The sequence below is a fragment of the Ovis canadensis genome, chromosome 8, assembly GCF_042477335.2.
Source record: "Ovis canadensis isolate MfBH-ARS-UI-01 breed Bighorn chromosome 8, ARS-UI_OviCan_v2, whole genome shotgun sequence".
Taxonomy (NCBI): Eukaryota; Metazoa; Chordata; class Mammalia; order Artiodactyla; family Bovidae; genus Ovis; species Ovis canadensis.
The window spans coordinates 79,571,851-79,591,543 of record NC_091252.1 but is presented as its reverse complement, the minus strand read 5'-3'; the positions used below and the strand labels follow the sequence as shown (position 1 = coordinate 79,591,543).

The 19,693-nt window shown below is 41.8% G+C and overlaps 1 protein-coding gene across 3 annotated transcripts in view; it reads right to left on the bottom strand.

The window, feature by feature from the left end:
• The window catches only part of STX11 (syntaxin 11), a 56,550-nt gene that overhangs the window by 25,798 nt on the left and 11,059 nt on the right, over positions 1–19,693 (bottom strand). Inside the window, exon 1 of one of the 3 annotated variants that reach the window (XM_069598618.1) lies at positions 10,133–10,325. The exons of the other annotated variants lie outside the window; for them this stretch is intronic. The gene's annotated coding sequence lies outside the window, so the exon portion shown is untranslated. Of the gene's footprint in view, positions 1–10,132; positions 10,326–19,693 lie in introns of those variants that run through there. 3 annotated transcript variants of the gene reach the window in all.

Here is a 19,693-nt window from a genome sequence, read left to right as displayed (position 1 = left end):
GTTAAACGGGAAATAGATTCTTAGTAGAGAAGCAATCTGGTTACTTTCTCAACCCAAGGACTCTTAATTCAAATACTATACTTATTTAATGTAATCAGTTCAGTTCAGTTCAGTTCAGTTCAGTCACTCAGTCATGTCCGACTCTTTGCGACCCCGTGGACAGCAGCACACCAGGCTTCCCTGTCTATCACCAACTCCCAGAGCTTACTCACACTCATGTCCATCAAGTCGGTGATGCCATCCAACCAACTCATCCTCTGTCACCCCCTTCTCCTGCTTTCCATCTTTCCCAGTATCATGGTCTTTTCAAATGAGTCAGTTCTTCCCATCAGGTGGCCAAAGTATTGGAGTTTCAGCTTCAGCATCAGTCCTTCCAATGAATATTCAGGACTGATTTCCTTTAGGATTGACTGGTTGGATCTCCTTGCAGTCCAAGGGACCCACAAGAGTCTTCTCCAACACCACAGTTCAAAAGCATCTATTCTTTGACACTCAGCTTTCTTTATAGCCCAACTCTCACATCCATACATGATTACTGGAAAAACCGTAGCTTTGACTAGACGGACTTTTGTTGGACATAAATAAATTGTAGTAGAAGAGATGTAGGAGATTAAAAAATCAGGAAGTCACAATCGCTGCCCTCAACTAAGTTTTAAAATGTATAGTGAGAAATAAGCATGTACAGAAATAATCAAAGAGCAAGAACTGGCCATAAAAGGAGTAAAAGGACTCAGCGTGAGCTGCTAAGCCAGGCAGAGCCTATACCACCAGTGCCAGGCCCTCCCACAGCAGGGCCAAGAAAATGAAGTGGAAAGACGAGAAGTCAGAGCAGACACTGACCTCTGAGCAAAGGTGCCTCTACCTTGATCTAAAACAAGATCCAAAGGCAAATCTGTCCAACACCCTCTTAGGCTGTAATCATCAGATTCTTAAAGTTAACCCTTAAAAAGCTGTAACATAAGCTCATGATTGTCAGCTTTAAGTTTATATTCCTTTACTGTATATTACATATTAAAATATTTATACATTAGCTTCTTGCAATGGCACATTGAAAGAGATGGATAGAAACTTTCTTCTCAGTTCCTTGCTATCTATTTTATTCATTAAATGAAGGAGTTGAGGACTTTCCTGGTGGTCCAGTGGTTAAGACTTCACACTTCCAATGCAGGGGGTGCAGGTTCAATCCCTGGTTAGGGAACTAAGACCCTACATGCCATGCAGCCAAAAAAGAAAAAAAAAAAAAAAATGGAGTCACTTTCTTGTTCTATCTTTGCCGGTGTGTGTGCTTACACACACACATGCGTGTGAAGGACTGGTCAGTTTTGAACTAGGTAGAACAAAAGATCTCCCTTTATTTAAAAAGAGGTCCTTTGTCTTAGAATCAGAGCCAGGCTCACAGATTCTATTTTTCATATAAACTGTGTTCCGTAAGAATGGGAAACTTCCTCTGACCCAAGACTAAGCTGGGTTGCTGGCTCCATAATACTTCCTCTTTCCTGACATTCATCATTTTCTATTGTTAATTGTTTCATTGCTTATCTTGTTTGTTGGCCAATAAGCTCAATGGGGTCAAGGGCTGTACTTACTGTGTTTGCCACGTGCCCTCAAGGGTCCAGCTCATAGAAGAGCCTCAGTAAATATCTGTTGACTAACTATGCTTGCCAGACTGGTTATTTCTTTCAACCATTTCTGATGAAGCTAGGTCTCTTGTACGCAAAGAGGAAGTGACACTCCTTATCTTTAAGATGAAGAAGACAAGGGACTTTCCTGGTGGTCCAGTGGTGTGACTCGACCCTTCCAATTCAGGGAAGTGGGTTCAATCCCTGGTGGGGGAACTAATATCCCACATGCCATGCTTCAAGTTGCAGCCCCCCCAAAAAAGAGGACAGGCTGGTAGAAGGATAATAATAAATGTAAGAATGGGGGGATAGATGGGTGTACTTTCTGAACTCACTGGAAGATGGAGAACTCAACTGGATGCTTCTAAATGGCTTATCAGGAGTTTGCTGAGGAAGGAAAAGGGGAAGGAAGCAGGCAGAGACAACCCAGACCATTGCAGGTATAGGAACTAGAGCAATTTGGTGCTGCAAGAGTGAACACAGTATATCAAAATTTGCTAGGAGTTTATCAGACTACTCTTTAGGTGACTGATATTTCCCGCAATAACCTGACTCAAAATCAGTGCTTTTCCCTTTGAAGAAAAATGTGCTGTGCTGTGCTTAGTCACTCAGTTGTGTCCAACTCCTTGCAACCTCATGGACTACAGTGTGACAGGCTCCTCAGTCCATAGGGATTCTCCAGGCAAGAATACTGGAGTGGGTTGCCATTCCCTCCTCCAGGGGATCTTCCCAACCCAGGGGTCAAACCCAGGTCTCCCACATTGCAGGTGGATTCTTTACCATCTGAGCCACCAGGGAAATAATTATTCCCTATTTCAATGAATCAGGTAATATATTTTCCTATCATAGCAATCTGTCTCATTCTATTAGATGGTCATTTAAAGCTTTAAGACAGCACCTCAAAGTTTCATCTGGCATAAGATTTTCTGGAACCTCCTTATTCTCCTAGAAATTACTGATTCCTATAAATTCACTGATTCTCTCCCGACCCCCAACCTTTTTATCTACAACTATTCCAGGAATTTGGTATCTCTCCCCCAGTTATCAAGACAGTAAAAGGCCAAGCCAGAAACTCCTCTCTCAAGCAATCCCAGCTGGAAGCCAGCCAGGAAATTTGGGCCAGGCTCTCCGGTGACCAAGCCAGGAATATGCTATAAAGGACAAAGAGTGAATATCACTAAATCCATCCTGCTGGGATTAAGGCTCAGGTGCTCCTCTGCTCCACAGTCCCTGTGACTTTTCGCTAATCTGAAAAATCCCAATAGACTCGGTCACCATCAAGGGCATAAGAGTTCCAGGCAGTGGTACTTGAACTATAGTACAGATCAAAACCATCTGTGGAAAAATGGGTTGAAAATGTTAATTCATGGTTTCCACTATTAAAGATCCTACTCTAGTAGATCTTGAATGTAAACCTGGACTTCCTTTTCTGTTTTCTTTTTGTTGCTTGTTTGTGGGGCATGTTTTAAAATATCCCAGGCAATTCAGATCTTATAATCTACAGGCTACACACTGAGATTCACTGGACTGATTTGGGGCCTTTCAAAGGCTTTTAAAAAAGGGAGAGGGGAGGAGGGAGAGAAGAGAGAGAAAATGTAGCCCAATGTAGCCTAATAAATATACTGTGCTTAATCACTCAGTTGTGTCCAACTCTTTGCAACCCCATGGACTGTAGCCCACTAAGCAGCCTAATAAATAGAGCCTAATAAAACTGCTTACCATTTAACAATGCTAAAGCCTTGTTGCTGTCATTGTTCAGTCGCTAACTGGTATCTGACTCTTTGCGATCTCATGGACGGCAGCATACCACTCCCTTCTCCTTCACCATCTGGAGTTTGCTCAAACTCATGTCCATTGAATCGGTGATGCCATCAAACCATCTCATCCTCTGCTGTCCCCCTTCTCCTGCCTTCAGTCTTTCCCACCTTCAGGGTCTTTTCCAATGAGTCAGCTCTTCACATCAGGTGGCCAATACTTGAATTAGTAAGTACTAATTCAAATACAGTAAAGTCTTGAATTACAGGAAAGACCAGCTCTTCTGCTCGTTGTCTGAACAGCCTGCGTGTTTGGTTAGCCTTCTCTGTGATGCACCCTTCTCCACTCATCCTGGTCGACCCTCACCTGGCTCTTCTGCTCATAATCTTTCCAAGATTAAGACTACTATCTTCTTGATCTCTGATCAGCTCTTCCATATCCTCCAGGATCTTGGATGAACCCCAGCTTTCTGGGCTCCACTTGGCAGGGCAAGTCTGGCTCAGAAGGACATGGCAAAGCCCTCATGGAGGAGAACGCTGCCTTTCAGAGAAATGCAGTGGTTGATGGGATACTCATATCCCCTTCAGGACCACGGCCCTTGCTCCTCCAGCTGCCAGGAATGTGGACTGTAGAAGGTTCATAGCTCCAGCAACTGCCTTTGACTAAATAAAGGGAGTTGCTTGGCCCAAGATTACACACTTCTGCCTGGATACAGCCCACATCCAATGATGAGTTGATGCCAGGGATACAATGACCAGCCCCCATGCTTCAAGATGGCATAACAATTCTGAAGGGCCATCCCACCTCCAAGTTTCCCCACTGTGAAGACCACCCTTGTACCTGCACTGCAGTTCTTTCTTTCATCTGCACATTCCTGCTCTCCTCTCCACCTGCCAAGTCCTCTCTCAGAGTACCTCCCAATAAGTTTCTCATATGCAAATCTCAAGAGTCTGTTCCCAGGAAACTTGCCTCTTTTAGTCGAATAAGGACAGCATGGTGCACTGGGCCTGCACCTTACTTCTCAGGTAATGCTGGGAGGTCATTTAATCTCTCCCGTAGTCTCCTTCCTCATCTACATAATTAAAATACAGAAAATAATAATACTTGTCATATCTGTCTTGCCAGAGTTTTATGAGAATTAAAAGAGAAAATATCTATGAGATTACTTTGTAAGGAACGAAGAACTGTATAATCCTGTCAACTGACATCACTGTATGTTAGTTTGAAGTGAAGTGAAGTGAAGTCGCTCAGTTGTGTCTGACTCTTTGTGACCCCATGGACTGTAGCATACTACATTCCTCCATCCATGGGATTTTCCAGGCAAGTGTACTGGAGTGGGTTGCCATTTCCTTCTCCAGAGGATCTTCCTGACCCAGGGATCGTACCCGGGTCTCCTGCATTGTAGGCAGATGCTTTAGCATCTGAGCCACCAGGGAAGTCCATATGTTGGTTTAGCCATGTAATAATCAGGGAAGAGGGGAAAAAGAAGGGGGATATCTACTAATATTATAGAATTCCGCTTACACACTGTGCTTGACTTTATTTCGAATCAATAGATTTGTGTCACCAATCTGTGTGTTATGTCGCCCAGGCACATAACAGAAATTAAAAGCAAACCAGGAATGAGACATGCATTGATGCAACTCTGAAACAAAACTGAGAACAATCCTTGTTCCCTCTTTTTCCATGTGAAGATAGCAATTGAGCCATTTCCACTACTCTAAAAAGTCAGAATTTACACTATTACCCAACAAGTTATGCAATAGCATGAAATGTCGTGTATCTTTGAATAGAGAAATAAGTGAAACAATTGGGTATACAAAATGGGGAACACTTTACTAAGCAACTTTGTACTTTCTAAATTACCTTGATACTGTATCCACCAGAAAGAAAAAAAAGTATATAAACTAACTGAAAACATTCAATTAGCTCAAGAAAGATAAATGAAAATTACCAATCCTAAAACTTCTTCCTACTAAAAATAATCAAATTATTGAGTTTTACAAAGAACTTGAGTGAGATACACAAATAGTGTCTGGTATTCTAAAACTCAGAAGGAGTGACCAGCAAACTTACTCTGACAGATGGTTTCATAGTCAGCAAAAGTCACAGAATAGTCAGAACTCAGAGGAGGCTGAGAGACCTACAAGAGCCCTTAACTCTGGCAATTCTCTGCACTCAGGGAAACCACAGTGGAACTGAGGAGGCCAGACAAACCCACATGAAATATTAACCAAAACCCTTCCCTTTCTTGTTCTCTGAACACTGAATGAGTAACAGGCAGACATATAGGAATTTAGACCAAGGGGTAAACACGTGGACTGGATTATCTCAGAAGGCTTTATGTCAGTTTCATATAATGGAAAACTATAAATATCGAGATTTCCTGGTAAATCTAAAGAAACGCTGAATGAAACATTTTGTTCATGTGTGGAGAAAACATTTCAAAACTTCAAGTGTTAGATATTTGAGCATTTTATAATTTCAAACTTAAGTGAGTTTGTTGATTCATTTAGGTACTACATTAATTCAGTGTCTATAACCTTTATATGGTCCAAAGGAGAGGCTGCTGAGGGAAAAAAGAATTAGACCTTGCTTGCTGGATAAAAATCAGAGAATTGTTTCAAGCCAAAAGAGAGTGAATCATGAGCCAATGAGAATAGTGAAGAGCTGGGGTCAGATTTTGGGGTTTGATAGTGAAAAATATATTTATCAGGACCAAAGGAATGGACCTGTAAATAAAAATGACAGTCCAAACCCAGGAAACTTGAATCATTTTGCCCAGCTTAAATCAAGAAAATGGGAAACACGGGCACCAGCCCCAACTTACCAAGATTCTGAAAGTTAGAAGCAGGAGAGTTTGGTAATTACCTGGTTTGGGGTAAAACCAAAGCAAAATAGCCCTCAGAATACAGATGATAAACCAAGACTGTAAGATCTGGAGCTGTTATGGACCTGCCTGCATCTGTTAGTAAATCTTCTACTATCAGACCCTGCTCAGTAGATGTATATCCCCTGCCCAGTCTTTCTGCTTCCCCATAGGAGGCATACTACAGATCTTAGCTATAAAACATCGAGCATCTATGAAACACAAGCAGCTTCCCAGGTGGCTCTGTGGCAAGAATCTGCCTGCCAATGCAGGAGCCATAGGAGATGCGAGTTTGATCCCTGGGTCAGGAAGATCCCAACCAGGTAACTTCTTGGGGTAAGGGGAAGGGCAGAGGTGCAGCAGCACAATGGGACCCCTGGGAGCCATCTCCTGTACTGGGCTATTCCTCACTGTGGGAGGACTGTCAGAATCAGGAGAATGACTCCAATCTGAGTTTGCCACAGTGTCCAAAACATCACTCATTCATTCATAGAGACAGCCTATCAGAGCAGAGTGGTAAGAACACAAGCAAGTAAAACAAAACCCAAACAAACAAAAAGTACACAAGCAAGCTCTGTGTTTTGATGTATAGCTTTCTAAACTGCTTCATAAATGTACGTGTACATACGAACATTTTTTTAGAGTTAAGAGCGTGCTTTTCATACAGTTTATAACTCAGTAATAGACTGTTAATATTTAGTTATGTCAGGAAACATTCTAAACGTAAAAAACGAAAAAAGAATACAAGCAAGTTCTGGAGTCAAAGACGCTCAGGATCAACTCCTGGCTCTGACAATTACTAACATTGCACTTTCTGCACCAGTCAAAAGTAGTTAACAACAGTACCTATCTCAGAGGATTGCAGTAAGGAGCGAAAGACTTGATTCACATAATGAGCCTAGAATAGTGCCGAGAACTTAATATGTACTCAATAAACGTTAGCTGTTATTAGTATCCCTTCAAAAGTGTTTTATGAGTACTGACTATATGCCAAACCCTGTATGTGGTCCTCATTATCCTTGAAACCAAGCCTACTCTTCTATTTATCTTCCTATCTTAGTCATTAACTAGAAATGTGGGAGTCATCCCAACCCCCTCCCTCTCTCTCACTGCCACTTCTGGGTTCTGGGCCAGATTCCACCTACTAAACACTTCTCAGCTCCTTCCCTCTTTTCTGTTCCTCACTGTCACTGCTTGACTCAAGGCTTCTTTAATTTCTCATCTTGAATATTACAACAATGTCCTCCATGTCACCCAAAGGCCAGTGCCATGCTCATCCAACCTATTCTCTATCTTGAGTCAAAGTTGGCTTTTCCAAACACAGATGAACCTGATAATATCATTCACATGATTAAAGTCCTTCATAGGATAAACTCAAACCTCTTACATAACATATGGGCCTATGTGATCTGATCCAGTCTGTCTCTCCAGCCCTCTCCCCAGCCAGTGTCCACCCTGAACAGGCTGATCCTTCTGCTGGGTCATCTATCCCTCCATTGGATGACTAATCCTGCTCTTACATTAAGCTTCATTATTTAATTGATGCCTACTCCCTAAAACTTATCATGACAAAGCCTATGCCAAATTCAAGTACAATGATGAAGATCACACTCAACATTTTCTCACAGAAAAAGTAATTTTGAGGCTCTTGAAAGAGAAATAAAGTATGGAAATTAAGAAAAATTTGTGTCAAATTTAGCACTGTTTCCCTTACTTGGTGGATATCTTACGGAATTGGAAAAACTGGATCTATTTTGGTATTAGGTCCAAAAAGCACTTCAGCAGATTTCAGTCCCAACAATGGATTTACTCATGTTGAGTTATACAGCTATAACATGTTAGAAAAGACTGATCTGAACTGTAAAAACAATGATCAGAAAGTTGTTTCAATATGGTGTTGTAATGTTGCTGCTAAGTCGCTTCAGTCGTGTCCGACTCTGTGTGACCCCATAGATGGCAGCCCACCAGGTTCCCCTGTCCCTGGGATTCTCCAGGCAAGAAACACTGGAGTGGGTTGTCATTCCCTTCTCCAATGCATGAAAGTGAAAAGTGAAAGTGAAAGTGAAGTCGTGTCTGACTCTTAGTGACCCCATGGACTGCAGCCCACCAGGCTCCTCTGTCCATGGGATTTTCCAGGCAAGAGTACTGGAGTGGGGTGCCATTGCCATTAATTAGTCACTTTAAAATGTCTGTGGCTATCTAGGGGTAAGAACAGGTTGGACTTATTTTTACATGGTTACTAGATAATTTGAAATGTGGTTAATTTTTTAAAAATCTCTAAAAACCATGCCTTTCTAATTAATATATTTTAAAATCACTTACTGAATGAAACACTGACCGAATGAGCTCAACAGGCTGCCTACAAAGACAAATAGATGATTAAGCTCAAACCCTCATCATTCTTCCAGCAATGATGATCCACTTCATTCAGAATCCCAGAGCTGCAGGAACTTCAGTCATATTGGGACAGAGGCTCAACTGTGGGCATAGATCTGTCGTTGCACTCATCTCCTTCTACTGGATTTTCTAGGTATTTGCCAGTCTTCTACACTGGTCTTTAGGGTTCTTGTCAGCAAGATCCTGTCTTATTATCAATTATATAACCAGAGCTCGATAAAGAGACTGGCACAGAGAAGGCACCCAATAGCTGTTTGCTGGTCTGAATTAAACTCAGCTCCAACAGTGATGCTATCCACATCTCTACTGTGTCTCTATCCAGCTGCAATAGGACTTATCAGCTTGAACATTTTAATTTCTCAGCTCCAAGGGGTATCCACCATCTTCACAATTTTTTACATGGCACTAATTTATAAAGACAAACTGTTCAGAAGATTTCGATTCAGTGTGACATACAATCACTATATAACATGACATGTTTCCACCACACCATCCCAGCGAAAGCAGTAACAAACCAGTTTTTGAATAACGAAATTAAATTTCTCTTGGGGCCTCTGTGGCAAAGCACATGATTTTAATGGTTATCTTACATCAGCCTGGTGAGTCCAGCTGGTATTCTGTACCACCCAGGCGCTCTTGGAAACAAAACTTTAAACTATTACTTCCTATACAACCAGTTCCAGTGCTATCAGCGCCTGCATTTCACATCTTAATCTTATTTTAAATACAGCCAGAGCAAACCTCACTTTTCAAAAGTTCATTAACAAAGTCTCACATGTAAGAGAGCAGCTCTGTGACTCATTTTTGGATACCCGAAATAACAACTCCTCCCTTTGCTGAGAAACGGCTTCAACAAATGCGTGAGAACCACCGGAAGTAATACAGATCGTGAGCACTGCGAGCCAAGCCTAGAATTCCCTCTCTGGACGGTGTGGAGCACCTAGGCGCTGCAACTATGTCTTGTCTCCATTCTACTAAAAAGAAGAAGAAGAAGAAAAAAGTCTTCTGTGGGCTGGGAAGGAACTATTTCAAGGCGGTACGACTTCTCTGTATTTCTTGGCTCCTGAGTCATACTGCCAAGCTGGTCAGAAAGTGCTACCTAATAGGAAGTGAAGAGGTGATCGAAGTCATGGCCCTTCTAATTCAAAAAACAAACACAATCCCCCCAAACTTCAGACTTTCGACTGAAAAAACAAAAGCAGTCTTGGGTGGGTGCCGTATAAAGTACCAACAGGTGTCAGTGAAATAATTTCTAAGAAGCCCTAAATGCGCAGACCTTGTCCATTAGGTGGAAAAAACAATCACTCCTCTCAGAATTAGAGACCCAAAGGCTGCGTCCCCCGATGTGAACAGGAGGCGAGGGACCCGAGATGCCCCCTCCCCGAAGGCATCCCTCGTGTCCCCGAGCGAGCGAGTACCCCTGCGGCCGCACGCCTACAGCGCTCAGCCTCTCCTGAAAGAGAAAAAGAGCCCCAGGTAGAGAAACACGAACCAGGAACGGGACAGCGAGGGAGACCCAAGGAGCCGTCTCCAGTGGGCGCGCGTCCCAGCGGGGGTGGAAACCTGCGGCTCGACTCCCAGTGGATGGGCTCCCGGCGCCTCCCGCGGCTCCTCCCGGGCCGCCCGAGCTCCGCGCCGCCGCCGCAGCATCTGGGCGCCCGCCCGGCCCCCCGAGGCGTCGGAAGCACCCACAGCTGGGGACCGGGCCCCGCCCCCGTGCGACGGCGCAGGCTCCCCGCCCCGCCCCTCCCCGCCTGGAGCCTGTGCTTTCCCGACCCCGGGCAGCCTGGCCGACCCGCCCCAGCCTCCTCTCACTCGCGTGCGCCCCGGATGCTCTGCGCGGGGGCGACGAGGACCAGCCGCGAAGTGTGCCGCCAGGGGCACTTCACCGCGTTCCCTAGCCTCCTCTTCCTTGGAGGCCCCCCTGGAAGCCGGGGGGCCGGGGTGGCTCAAAGGCGGCTGGACTTTCCCCGGGGATCCCCCTGCGCTGGTGACGTTTGCAGGCCGTGCAGGTGTGTTTCCCGCGCGGTTCTCAGTGCGGGGGTGACTGTCGCCGACCCTGCACCTGTCCCTACCCTTGTAGGCGGCCGGCAGGGAGCCTGCGAGTCACCCCGAGGCTGAGTATCTTCTTCTCAGAACTCACTCGAATTCACCCCTTTCCAGTGAGCTTTTAAACACCAGTCCGGTTCGTTCATTCATTCATTCATTCATTCAGTACCAACCCAGCGTCCACACAGGCGATGAGGACGCTATGTGGGCTAACGCACCGCCAAGACTTTACCTGCAAAGACTCGGAATTCCAGTGAGGAAAGACGGACAAAGTGCTTGTCATGGGAGGTTAGTGGTGTATTGAATAAGCTTGAGGCTTAAAAGTTAGAAAATGCTCAAGAAGGGGGATGAAAAAGATCTTCGTTGATGGGGAATGTCAAAGAAATGCAGTCAACCCTAAAGAGCTTCCTCAGCCAGAGGGAGAGCAATTTGAACAGCAAGATAAAGTAATATTAGATTACAAACTATGCTGAAGCTGAAACTCCAATACTTTGGCCAACTGATGCGGAGAACTGACTCGTTTGAAAAGACCCTGATGCTGGGAAAGATTGAAGGCACAAGAAGGGGATGACAGAGGATGAGGTGGTTGGATGGCATTACCAACTGGATGGACATGAGTTTGATTAAGCTCTGGGAGTTGGTGATGGACAGGGAAGCCTGGCGTGTTGCAGTCCATGGGGTCACAAAGAGTCAGACACAACTGAGTGACTGAACTTAACTGAACTGAATATTTCTAAAAGCTGTGAATATCATAAAAAACAAAGAAAGTGTGAAAAACTGCTACAGCCTAGAGCATCCTAAGGAAACCTGACAACTAAATGTATGTGGGATCCTGGATGGGATCCTGGGACAGGAAAAGGCTTTTCAGTAAAAACTAAGGAAATATGAATAAAGTATGGACTTCTGTTACAATATCAAGATTAGTACGTGAGTTATGATGATGTGCTGCTGCTGCTGCTGCTAAGTCGCTTCAGTCATGTCCGACTCTGTGCGACCCCATAGACAGCAGCCCACCAAGCTCTGCCGTCCCTGGGATTCTCCAGGCAAGAACACTGGAGTGGGTTGCCATTTCCTTCTCCAATGCATGAAAGTGAAAGTGAAGTTGCTCAGTCATGTCAGACTCTTAGCGACCCCATGGACTGCAGCCTACCAGGCTCCTCCGTCCATGGGATTTTCCAGGCAAGAGTACTGGAGTGGAGTGCCATCGCCTTCTCCCTATGATGATGTACCGTACTTAATTGTACAATGATAATAATAGGGGAAAATGGGAACAAGATTTATGGAAACTCTCTTTGTATTTTTTTTCCTGTAAATCTAAAACCATATGAAAAAAATTACGTTTAGGGACTTGCCTGGTGGTCCCGTGGTTAAGAATGTGCCTTCTGCTGTTTATAATAGATAGGACAATGGAAGCAACCTAGATGTCTATCAGCAGACAAATGGATAAGAAAGCTGTGGTACATAGACACAATGGAATATTACTCAGCTATTAAAAAGAACACATTTGAGTCAGTTCTAATGAGGTGGATGAAACTGGAGCCTATTATACAGAGTGAAGTAAGTCAGAAAGGAAAGCACCAATATAGTATATTAATGCATACATATGGAATTTAGAAAGATGGTAACAAGGACCCTGTATGCAAGACAGCAAAAGAGACACAGATGTAAAGAACAGACTTTTGGACTCTGTGGCAGAAGGTGAGGGTGGGATGATTTGAGAGAATAGCATTGAAACATGTATATTACCATATGTAAAATAGATGACCAATCCAAGTTCGATGTGGCTGATTCATGGCAATGTATGGCAAAACCACCACAATATTGTAAAGTATTTAGCTTCCAATTAAAATGAATAAATTATTTTAAAAAAAGAAAAAATAATAAAGTTTTCCACAGAAACAAACAAACAAACAAAAAACCAACAGGGCACTCAAAAGCTGGTGCACTGGGACAACCTGGAGGGATGGGATGTGGAGGGTGAAGGGGAGGGGGTTTGGGACAGGGGGACACATCTACACCCATGGCAGATTCATGTCAACGTATGGCAAAAACCAACACAATATTGTAATGTATCCAATTAAAATTAATAAATAAATTAAAAAATAAAAAAGAATGTGCCTCCCAATGCAGGGGAGACAGGTTCAATCCCTGCTCTGGGAAGATACCACATGCTGTGGAGCAACTAAGCCTACTAACCACAACTACACAGTCCATGCATTCTGGAACTCATGAGCCATAGCTAGAGAGAAGTCCAGGCACCACAATGAAAAATCTTGGGTGCTGCAAATAAGACCGGATGTAGCCATAAATAAATAAAATAATAAAGTTCACTTTAAAGGTGAAGCAAAGTAAGAGACATGACAGATGCTATAAGAACTGAAGAAAATGGGTTTAATGCAAAGACATCTAAGATAAAACAGTTCAGGGAGGAAGCAATGTAGGTATTTTGACCATTTCTTTTTTTGTTGTTGTTTGTTTTTTGTTTTTGTTGTTTTTTTGTTTGTTTGTTTGTTTCTGTGGAAAACTTTATTATTTTTTCTTTTTTTAAAATAAATTTATTCATTTTAATTGGAAGCTAAATACTTTACAATATTGTAGTGGTTTTGCCATATATTGCCATGAATCAGCCACGGGTATACATGTGTTCCCCATCCTGAACCTCCCTCCCACCTCCCTCCCTATCCCATCCCTCTGGGTCCTTCCAGTGCACCAGCCCCGAGCACCCTGTCCCATGCATTGAACCTGGACTGGTGATCCGTTTCACATATGATAATATACATGTTTCAGTGCCATTCTCCCAAATCATCCCACCCTCTCCTTCTCCCACAGAGTCCAAAGACTATTCTATACATCTGTGCCCCTTTTGCTGTCTCACATATAGGGTTATCGTTACTATCTTTCTAAATTCCGAATATATGCATTAGTATACTGTATTGATGTTTTTCTTTCTGACTTACTTCACTCTGTATAATAGGTTCCAGTTTCATCCACCTCATTAGAACTGATTCAAATGTATTCTTTTTAATGGCTGAGTAAATATTCTATTGTGTCTATGTACCACAGTTTTCTTATCCGTTTGTCTGCTGATGGACATCTAGGTTGCTTCCATGTCCTGGCTATTACAAACAGTGCTGTGATGAACATTGGGGTACATGTGTCTCTTTCAAATCTGGTTTCCTTGGTGTGTATGCCAGCAGTGGGTTTACTGGGTCATGAAAGTGAAAGAAAGTGAAGTCGCTCAGTCGTGTCCGACTCTTTGCGACCCCGTGAACCCCACCAGGCTCCTCCGTCCTTGGGATTCTCCAGGCAAGAATACTGGAATGGGTTGTCATTTCCTTCTCCAGGGGAACTTCCCAACCCAGAGATCGAACCCGGGTCTCCCGCATTGCAGGCAGACACTTTAACCTCTGAGCCACCAGGGAATATGGTCATATGGCCATACTGGGTCATACGGCAGTTCTATTTTCAGTTTTTTAAGGACTGGTCTCTATAGTGGCTGTACTAGTTTGCATTCCCACCAACAGTGTAAGAGGGTTCCCTTTTCTCCACACCCACTCCAGCATTTATTGTTTGTAGACTTTTGGATAGCACCCATTCTGACTGGCATGAAATGGTACCTCATTGTGGTTTTGATTTGCATTTCTCTGATAATGAGTGATGTTGAGCATCTTTTCACATGTTTGTTAGCCATCTGTATGTCTTCTTTGGAGAAATGTCTGTTTAGTTCTTTGGCCCATTTTTTGATTGGGTCGTTTATTTTTTTGTAATTGAGCTGCAGGTGTAGCTTGTATATTTTTGAGATTAATTCTTTGTCAGTTGCTTCATGTGCTATTATTTTCTCCCATTCTGAAGGCTGTCTTTTCACCTTGCTTATAGTTTCCTTTGTTGTGCAGAAGCTTTTAATTTTGATTAGGTCCCATTTGTTTATTTTTGCTTTTATTTCTAATATTCTGGGAGGTGGGTCATAGAGGATCCTGCTGTGATTTATGTCGGAGTGTGTTTTACCTATGTTCTCCTCTAGGGGTTTTTATAGTTTCTGGTCTTACATTTAGATCTTTTATCCATTTTGAGTTTATTTTTGTGTATGGTGTTAGAAAGCGTTCTAGTTTCATTCTTTTACAAGTGGTTGACCAGTTTTCCCAGCACCACTTGATAAAAAGCTTGTCTTTTCTCCATTGTATATTCTTGCCTCCTTTGTCAAAGATAAGGTGTCCATAGGTGCGTGGATTTATCTCTGGGCTTTCTATTTTGTTCCATTGATCTATATTTCTGTCTTTGTGCCAGTACCATACTGTCTTGATGACTGTGGCTTTGTAGTAGAGCCTGAAGTCAGGCAGGTTGATTCCTCCAGTTCCATTCTTCTTTCTCAAGATTGCTTTGGCTATTCGAAGTTTTTTGTATTTCCACACAAATTGTGAAATTATTTGTTCTAGCTCTGTGAAAAATACCTCTGGTAGCTTGATAGGGATTGCATTGAATCTATAGATTGCTTTGGGTAATATACTCATTTTCAGTATATTGATTCTTCCAATCCATAAACATGGTATATTTCTCCATCTATTAGTTTCCTCTTTGATTTATTTCACCAGTGTTTTATAGTTTTCTATATATAAGTCTTTAGTTTCTTTAGGTAGATATAGTCCTAAGTATTTTATTCTTTTCGTTGCAATGGTGAATGGAATTTTTTCCTTAATTTCTCTATTTTCTCATTATTAGTGTATAGGAATGCAAGGGATTTCTGTGTGTTGATTTTATATCCTGCAACTTTACTACATTCATTGATTAGCTCTAGTAATTTTCTGGTGGAGTCTTTAGGGTTTTCTATGTAGAGGATCATGTAATCTGCAAACATTGAGAGTTTTACTTCTTCTTTTCCAATTTGGATTCCTTTTATTTCTTTTTCTGCTCTGATTGCTGTGGCCAAAACTTCCAGAACTATGTTGAATAGTAGTGGTGAAAGTGGGCACCCTTGTCTTGTTCCTGACTTTAGGGGAAATGCTTTCAATTTTTCACCATGGAGGATAATGTTTGCTGTGGGTTTGTCATATATAGCTTTTATTATGTTGAGGTATATTCTTTCTATTCCTGCTTTCTGGAGGGTTTTTATCATAAATGGATGCTGAATTTTGTCAAAGACTTTCTCTGCATCTATTGAGATAATCATATGGTTTTTATCTTTCAATTTGTTAATGTGGTGTATTACATTGATTGATTTGCAGATATTGAAGAATCCTTGCATCCCTGGGATAAAGCCCACTTGGTCATGATGCATTATCTTTTTAATATGCTGTTGGATTCTGTTTGCTAGAATTTTGTTAAGGATTTTTGCATCTATGTTCATCAGTGATATTGGCCTGTAGTTTTCTTTTTTTGTGGCATCTTTGTCTGATGTTGGTATTAGGGTGATGGTGGCCTCATAGAATGAGTTTGGAAATTTACCTTCCTCTGCAATTCTGGAAGAGTTTGAGCAATATAGGTGTTAGCTCTTCTCTAAATTTTTGGTAGAATTCAGCTGTGAAGCCATCTGGTCCTTGACTTTTGTTTGTTGGAAGATTTCTGATTACCGTTTCAATTTCCATGCTTGTGATGGGTCTGTTAAGATTGTCTATTTCTTCCTGGTTCAGTTTTGGAAAGTTGTACTTTCTAAGAATTTGTCCATTTCTTCCACATTGTCCATTTTATTGTCATATAATTGCTGATAGTAGTCTCTTATGATCCTTTGTATTTCTGTGTTGTCTGTTGTGATTTCTCCATTTTCATTTCTAATTTTGTTGATTTGATTTTTCTCCCTTTGTTTCTTGATGAGTCTGGCTAATTGTTTGTCAATTTTATTTAGCTTCTCAAAGAACCAGATTTTAGCTTTGTTGATTTTTGCTATTGTCTCTTTTGTTTCTTGTGCATTTATTTCTGCCTAATTTTTAAGATTTCTTTCCTTCTGCTAACTCTGGGGTTCTTCATTTTCTAGTTGCTTTAGGTGTAGAGTTAGGTTATTTAGTTGACTTTTTTCTTGTTTCTTGAGATAAGCCTGGAAGATGAACCTTCCCCTTAGCACTGCTTTTACAGTGTCCCATAGGTTTTGGGTTGTTGTGTTTTCATTTTCATTCGTTTCTATGCATATTTTTATTTCTTTTTTGATTTCTTCTGTGATTTGTTGGTTATTCAGCAGCGTGTTGTTCAGCCTTCATATGTTGGAATTTTTAATAGTTTTTCTCCTATAATTGACATCTAATCTTACTGTATTGTGGTCAGAGAAGATGCTTGAAATGATTTCAGTTTTTTTAACTTACCAAGGCTAGATTTATGGCCCAGGATGTGATCTATCCTGGAGAAGGTTCCATGTGCACTTGAGAAAAAGGTGAAATTTATTGTTTTGAGGTGAAATGTCCTATAGATATCAATTAGGTCCAACTGGTCTATTGTATCATATAAGTTTGTGTTTCCTTGTTCATTTTCTGTTTAGTTGATCTATCCATAGGTGTGAGTAGTATATTAAAGTCTCCCACTATTATTGTGTTATTGCTAATTTCCCCTTTCCTACTTGTTAGCATTTGCCTTACATGTTGCAGTGCTCCTATGTTGGGTGCATATATATTTATAATTGTTATATCTTCTTCTTGGATTGATCCTTTGATCATTATGTAGTGTCCTTCTTTGTCTCTTTTCACAGCCTTTATTTTAAAGTCTATTTTATCGGATATGAGTATTTCTACTCCTGCTTTCTTTTGGTCTCTATTTGTGTGGAATATCTTTTTCCAGCCCTTCACTTTCAGTCTGTATGTGTCCCCTGTTTTGAGGTGGGTCTCTTGTAGACAACATATATAGGGGGGTCTTGATTTTGTATCCATTCAGCCAGTCTTTGTCTTTGTGTTGGGGCATTCAACCCATTTATATTTAAGGTAATTATTCGAAAGTATGACTGAAAGAGATGGGAATACCAGACCACCTGACCTGCCTCTTGAGAAACCTATATGCAGGTCAGGAAGCAACAGTTAGAACTGGACATGGAACAACAGACTGGTTCCAAATAGGAAAAGGAGTACGTCAAGGCTGTACATTGTCACCCTGCTTATTTAACTTTTATGCAGAGTACATCATGAGAAATGCTGGGCTGGAAGAAGCACAAGCTGGAATCAAGATTGCTGGGAGAAATATCAATAACCTCAGATATGCAGATGACACCACCCTTATGGCAGAAAGTGAAGAGGAACTAAAAAGCCTCTTGATACAAGTGAAAGAGGAGAGTGAAAGAGTTGGCTTAAAGCTCAACATTCAGACCACTAAGGTCATGGCATCTGGTCCCATCACTTCACGGGAAATAGATGGGAAAACAGTGAAAACAGTGTCAGACCTTATTTTTCTGGGCTCCAAAATCACTGCAGATGGTGATTGCAGCCATGAAATTAAAAGACGCTTACTCCTTGGAAGGAAATGTGGTGTTGGAGAAGACTCTTGAGAGACCTTGGACTGCAAGGAGATCCAACCAGTCCATCCTAAAGAAGATCAGTCCTGGGTGTTCTTTGGAAGGACTGATGCTAAAGCTGAAACTCCAATACTTTGGCCACCTCATGTGAAGAGTTGACTCATTGGAAAAGACTTTGATGCTGGGAGGGATTTGGGGCAGGAGAAAAAGGGGATGACAGAGGATGAGATGGCTGGATGGAATCACCGACTCGATGGACGTGAGTTTGAGTAAACTCTGGGAGTTGATGATGGACAGGGAGGCCTGGTGTGCTGTGATTCATGGGGTCGCAAAGAGTCAGACATGACTGAGTGACAGGACTGAACTAAGCTGAACTGAACTGATGATCCTGTTGCCATTTACTTTGTTGTTTTGGGTTCGAGTTTATACACCCTTTCTGTGTTTCTAGTCTAGAGACGATCCTTTAGCATTTGTTGGAGGGCTGGTTTGGTGATGCTGAATTCTCTCAGCTTTTGCTTGTCTGTAAAGCTTTTGATTTCTCCTTCATATTTGAATGAGATCCTTGCTGGGTACAGTAATCTGGGTTGTGGGTTTTACTCTTTCATCACTTTAAGTATGTCCTGCCATTCCCTCTGGCCTGAAGAGTTTCTGTTGAAAGATCAGCTGTTATCCTTATAGGATTCCCCTTGTGTGTTATTTGTTGTTTTTCCCTTGCTGCTTTTATTTTTATTTTTTTTATTTTTTTAAATTCCTTGCTGCTTTTAATATTTATTCTTTGTGTTTGATTTTTGTTAATTTGATTAATATGTGTCTTGGGGTGTTCTGCCTTGGGTTTATCCTGTTTGGGACTCTCTGGGTTTCTTGGACTTGAGTGACTATTTCCTTCCCCATTTTAGGGAAAGTGAAGTCGCTCCTTCGTGTCTGACTCTTTGTGACCCCCTGGATGGTAGCCCACCAGGCTCCTCCGTCCATGGGATTCTCCAGGTAAGACTACTGGAGTGGGTTGCCATAGTTTTCAACTATTATCTCCTCAAGTATTTTCTCATGGCCTTTCTTTTTTTCTTCTTCTTCTGGGATTCCTATGATTCGATTGTTGGTGCATTTGACATTGTCCCAGAGGTCTCTGAGGTTGTCCTCATTTCTTTTAATTCTCTTTTCTTTTTTCCTCTCTGCTTCATTTATTTCTACCAGTCTATTTTCTACCTCACTTATCCTATCTTCTGCCTCTGTTATTCTACTGTTGGTTCCTTCCAGAGTGTTTTTTATTTTTTATCTCATTTATTGCATTATTCATTATATATTGACTCTTTTTTATTTCTTCTAGGTCCTTGTTAAACATTTCTTGCATCTTCTCAATCCTTGTCTCCAAACTATTTATCTGTAACTCCATTTTGTTTTCAAGATTTTGGATCATTTTCACTATCATTATTCTGAATTCTTTTTTAGGTAGACTCCCCATCTCTTCCCCTTTGGTTTGGTGGGCATTTATCCTGTTCCTTTACCTGCTGAGTATTTCTCTGCCTTTTCATCTTGTTTAGATTCCTGTGTTTGGGGTGGCCTTTCTGTATTCTGACAGTTTGTGGT